The 6,337-nt window shown below is 32.2% G+C and overlaps 1 protein-coding gene across 1 annotated transcript in view; it reads left to right on the top strand.

Annotated features, from left to right (window-relative positions):
• Positions 1-4,253: 4,253 nt before the first annotated feature.
• The window catches only part of LOC106469388 (leupaxin-like), a 49,469-nt gene continuing 47,385 nt past the window's right edge, over positions 4,254-6,337 (top strand). The window contains exon 1 of the mRNA XM_022397897.1: positions 4,254-4,873. The gene's annotated coding sequence lies outside the window, so the exon portion shown is untranslated. The remainder of the gene's footprint in view (positions 4,874-6,337) is intronic.

The following is a 6,337-nucleotide window of genomic DNA, read 5'->3' on the forward strand; positions in this document are numbered from 1 at the left end:
GTTATGCGGGGGCGTAGGAGATCGCACGACACCAGTTATAAGTTCTAATTGCCAGAATAACTGACATATCTTGACGTTATAGGTTTTAATGAAAGCACTAGATACGTTACTGATTAGTTTAACACGGCCTGACAAGTTTGTTTTTGTTCAGTTTCAAACTCACGATTTTTGTTACATTTTGATGACCACTAGGGTCTTGAGAATAGATGGTATACACACAACAGAAATGGATCCTGTCTTCATTTAAACGAAAAACTGATTATATCTTATTTTGTAAATTAATTAAATATAAAATATATTTCTCATAATTAGTATTTTATCTGTGCCTAATAATCCTGTCAAAAGCATTTTCTAGTAATCGTTGTTCTCTCAACGAGAAATTAACTCAAATTAAAAAAATTACCATAAAAAATATATAAAAAAATTAAATTATAAAACTACAAGTTTTCGCCTAATATTTTTGTAATTAATACGATGAATATATTTATTTTTAATGATATTTACTTAGAAAGGGCTCATCACGGATAATACCTTAAAGTATTATTTATGTTTTATTGAAACTCCTCAGTACGAACAAGGGTTCCTTCTTCTTGTTTGGTCTGTTGAAAGAAAACCTTAAAGTTATCTTCAGGCTTTGAGTATGAAAAGCTAATATTTTTAAATCTCTAACAAAAAAAATAATCATAAATGAATATATTAATGACAGAGGTTTAATTATTTCTACTCATTACCCCCCAAAAAACTCACCAGGTGGCGGTTTTGGTCTAATCATAAAAGCACTATTAGCATATACTTGAGGTGACAGTGGTAAGAATGAACACAGTTGCTTATCATGTTGACGATTATTATTGGTCACGTCTTCTGAACGACTATGAAAAAGAGACTGTCTTTGTGTGTGACTTGTTTTCAGAAAGTGCATAGTTCCTTGACAAAGCCCATAAATAACATTTTCGGCATTTTTGGAGGTGTTGAACAATTTTCTTTTACTTTGTTTTTTAAATGAAGTTACAGATTTTTTCCAGGATTGTGCCACGTTCCATTATCTAATTTGAATATTAATCAATAATTAATTTTTTCTTTTTGTTTTTACTTATGTACTTATTTATTATATAACACATATTTCGGAGTAAAAGACGAAAGTACGATAAGAAGATGAAACTGACAAATACGTTTACCATCCATTTTTTATAATTCAAAATATGGTAATTTGAACATATGTGATTGATTTGTATAATTGACTGTCCAATTGTTAGGAAGCTGAACTGATTTCAAAACGATATAATGTGCGAAAATTTTTGTGATTCCTGCTATATCATCTACGTTCTATAGCTTATATCAGTTAAATAATTTGTCTTATAACATCTACAATGAAGCCAAAAGTTAGAGATTGTCACTTTTATAGTCCAATTTCTATAATTTACACAATGTACTGAACAATATGTACTTTGTCTGTCGCTGCTTTTTATTCGTAGATATTTTTGTATTTTTGATAAAAATATATTTCGAACAATTTCGGTCTATATTTTATTATGAAAATTTAACAACAGAAAAATTAAATTATATTCTGGTTTCGAAGAGAAATTTTAGAATAATTAATAGACAAACGTATCAAGAATATATGTCCTGTAATAGAATAGTATGTTTTATTATTGTTTAATTGAAACGTATTTTGAGGAAAATGGAAACAAGCTGCTTTTAAAGAAATTTTCAATAAAACTTCTTTTAATCACAATTGTAGCGGTACAATATAATTATTTCATACTTTGAAAGCATGTGACAAAGCAGTATCTTTGTTTCTTTTCATTCGATATATTACGAAGGGCCAGGTGTAGATTCACATACTAATAAGGGTGGCGGGGGTACCCATAGCGACTGTGACGTCATCAGTTTGACGACACACGTGATATTTGATCAAAAGTTTTCTGTGGTAAAGGCTAAAGGTCGATGTTAGTGGAAGTCCACCTGTATGTAAAGTAGGCTAGTTTTGGCGAGGTGATTCTTACGCTGTGCAGTTACATTTTCTACTTGGGGAGTATAATTACGTATATTTTGGCGATAAATAAATACAAAAAATAACAAATGGACCGCCATTTGCCACCTCCGATCTAACATCAACCATTCTACTGCAATTGAAATAGGGAAATTCTCATCAATGCGCCATCTGTTGAGCATTATAAAATGTTAAAAAAGTAACATAAAAATTTTTTCGATTCGTTAGCTAAGGAAGACATTCTTCAATACAATATTTCAGTATATCCACTGTCAAGTTTGGTGAGGTATATAAGTTTGGTTCAGTGGTTTCAAAGTTTTATAGACGTTTGGTTATTGATTTAGACATTATATTTTCCACGTCAGAACCTTCTTTTCTTTCTTTTGTATCTTTATGCCAAGTCTTAAACAAATCGAGGAGTTTTGGTATGCATGTAAAGTGCACACACACACACACACCAGTTGGAAATGCTCATAATGACTCAAACCAGACTGGCTATACTTTAACTTGAAATGCATATTAGATTTATCATTGTCTTTATTTATGTGACTTGTTTATAGATATTCATCATTATTCTTCCCTATCGCCATTGTCGCGAGTTTTTTTAGTGTGGTTTAGATATTCGCTTGTTTGAAAATGAGAAGCTTAAAATTACACTATGGGTTTTTAAACACCGGATAAAGGTGAAAGCTTTTTTCGAAAACCATTTTTTTGCGGTCATTGGAATGTTCTAGTGCAACAAAAATACTAACGTTATTTTCTTTGTTTGTTTGAAGTTATGTACAAATCTACACAATGGAGTAAATGGACTATCTGTGCTTTTCCCACCGCGGGTATCGAAACCCGGTTTCTAGCATTGTAAGTCCGCAAACACACCGCTGTGCCACTGGGGAGCTACTAACGTTAAGAAAGCATACGTTGGTGCGTAAAAATGTGGTATTTTTTTTTTGTCACAAAAATTTGTTTTGAATTAAAACTCTGCATTGAATAACTAAAAAGCAAAACTATTGATCTCCAGAGATAATTTTTAGTTTATGTCCCATGTTTGAACCATTCCGGAGAACCACTATGTCAAATTATCTTGCAAAAAGCTGGATATATAGATTATTTTTATTTGTTATATGTACAATACTGCAACATTTACAGTATGCCTGACTACCTTACCATTTCCAACAAAAGGGGGAGGGTGAAATAAAAATGCAAGAAACTAAGTCATATTTTTAAAAGTTATTGCCAAACATATTAAATTCTCTTCTACTTAACGTTTGGATGAAATCCCTAAATTGATCGTTATCTGGAATGAATTTAATTAGTTTTAGCGATCGACAGATGGCAGCAGGGTATAAGCCCGTGTTTTTGTTGTTTTTCTCATCTTGTCTGTTTACGATGTTTCACAATTCTATAGAAAATTTGTATACGTTAAAATACAAAATAAAAAAATCTTAAAAATGTACAATTTAGTTATTTCTTTGTTACTAGTTGGTTACCACTTCGCAGAGCTATCATTGTGATCAACTTTCTATCAACATTACCTCTTCCTTTGAATTAAAAAATAAGTGATTTGATTGATGTAATAATAAAAGAGGATTTTATCAAAGGAAATACCCATTTTTATGCAAAATATCAAACTTATACCATAATAAACACTAGAATCCAATGATTTATCTGTATTTCATAATATGTGTGTTTGAGCGTGGCTCAGTCGTTGGCTTACCCGGACTTAAAATCCAAGAATTCCTAATTTGCGGTTAGACATGAATAGCCTAAGAATTGGCGATGGTTGCTGTTGACTAGCTGTTTTCTCTCTCTCTAGTCTATCAGTTCAAAATTAGGGACGGCTAGCGCAGACAGCTTTTGAGTAGCTTTGCGCAAATATTCGAAACAAATTAGCTAAGCAAACTTTTCAGAGTTTGTAACAACGCAGTAACCATTCTTGAAATATCATAAGACCAGCCTTAAACGATCAATCCATATTTCTTATCTATAATATAAATCTGATAAACAGTCAGAATTTGTATACAAACACCCACGCATCTGGACGCGCCATCCTGTGTTAAATCAAAGCTATAAACTTTGGGTGTGCTTGTTTATCCCGCATCAGAACGCATAAGGAATTGCACGTATATCTTTTTTTTTTATATGCATTCTTGTGTTATTACTGTATGCACTACAGAATAAAAGGAGTGTCCGCGTAACATATCCATGCATTTAACGCACACAGTTTCAAAAACTAACTTAACAATATTTTCATTTACCGTGTCGTGGAATTGGGGGTATCCTGATAACATCTTTACTTAGCATGTTATACAATTGAAGGAGTATCCTATCAACAACACCTTCACATGGCGTATAATAGAACTGAAAAGTATCCTGAAAACTCCTTCATCTGACGTATTATAGAATTGGAGTATCCTGGCAACACCTTCACTTAGTGTATTATAGAATTAGAGTATCCCTGCAATACCTTCATCTGGTGTATTATAGAATTGAAGGAGTATCCTGGTAACACCTTCACCTAGCGTGTTATAGAATTAGAGTATCCTGGTAACACCTTCACTTAGCGTATTATAGAATTAGAGTATCCCTGCAATACATTCACCTAGTGTATTATAGAACTGGAGTATCCTGGCAACACCTTCACCTAGCGTGTTATAGAATTAGAGTATCCCTGCAATACATTCACCTGGTGTATTATAGAACTGGAGTATCCTGGTAACACCTTCACTTAGCGTATTATAGAATTAGAGTATCCCTGCAATACATTCACCTGGTGTATTATAGAATTGAAGGAGTATCCTGGTAACACCACACTTTCACCTGGCGCGAAACGTTTACTTGCACACCTATTGTTAAACATTAAACATTACTTGTGGAATACCCCAGGTATCAGTTTTGTGTTCACTATTATTTTTATTTTATTAAAATTAATTTCTTGATATTAAGTTTTTCAGGTGATTCAGTAGAATTTATATTAGCAATTGTGATATTGAGTTTATAAAAAAAATAATGATTTAAATATAAATAAGTAGTGTAATGAACACTTGTTATATTTAAATGATAAGAAACTAGCTTATATAATATTTCATTTAAAAGAATGAACAGAAATAATTAAAATAATTCAATTTTTACTACGTAGAAACTTACGTATAATATTATAACAACTGTATACGCAAGTCTCTATCTATTAAAAATATTCGATTAATTCTAGTTTACAAAAATCAGAATACATTAAGTATATTGGAATAATGATAGGATATAGATTTAATTAGGAAAACAAGTGAATGAAAAAAGTAAAGAATGTTCCAGCAAGAGTTTATCTAAATATATATACACAGCGTGGTCAGTTTCATTTTTTCTGAAAAGGTGGTGTCTATTTACTTGATTTTCAGTCATATTCACATGAATTGATATATTTATAATTTAATTAATATCTAGAAGATCTTCCTTTCGCTTCGTGGTGTTCGTTGATCCTTTGAGGCATCGTGAGAATCATCTCGTTAATTTTAGATTGTGGGATTTTCGCCCACTCTTGCTTCAGAACTTGGAGTAGATCGCTCTTCGAAGTTGGTTTTTTGGTTGTTTCTTGAATTGCCGGTCGAGTATGGCCCAAAGATTTTCGATGGGGTTCATGTCAGGATATTGGCTCGGCCAGGGCAACTTCTGGATACCATTTTCTTCCTGCCACTTTAATAAACAAAGAATGAGGTTATTATCGATTTCATTGCTTAAAGTAACAAATTCAAATTTCACCAACACTTAATTCCAACATCCAGAAACCGTTAAAGTACGTCGGATCTTACACAAAGGTTGGTGTAATGGTGTACGAGTCAGAAAATCTTGTACGAAAAAAATAAATCACCTCAATTATACCGTTGTGAAACTGTCTGGAAACAACAAAAAGCAAAAAAAAAAAGTTAAAGTTGAAACCGTAAATTCATTCGAATGTGGAGTTATAAAAAATTCGAAGAATAAAATACTCCCTGTGGTAAATACGAGGTCATTTAGTACTCTAAGAAATATGAGAGTACCTGTTTACGTGTCATGGATTATGCAAAACAAAAACTATTATAAAAACACGTTAACTGTAGATTTTTTTTTAACCTGCAAGTAAAACACATTTTAACCAGCCTCGGCTAATATGAGCTTACATTATTATGGTCACGTCTGTACAGTGTTTAAAAATACTAACGAAACTGGCTACTATGACCCCAACTGAGTAAATGTTGTCAGGAAAAGTACAGTTCCGTGGTCATGTGTGTAGTGTCTTTGAAAATACTGACGAAACTGGCTACTGTGGCTTCAGTGTCATGCTTTTATAACATGAAAAGTGTTCAACTGAAGAAATGC

This window comes from Limulus polyphemus, unplaced genomic scaffold (genome assembly GCF_000517525.1).
Source record: "Limulus polyphemus unplaced genomic scaffold, Limulus_polyphemus-2.1.2 Scaffold3460, whole genome shotgun sequence".
NCBI classification, from domain to species: domain Eukaryota; kingdom Metazoa; phylum Arthropoda; class Merostomata; order Xiphosura; family Limulidae; genus Limulus; species Limulus polyphemus.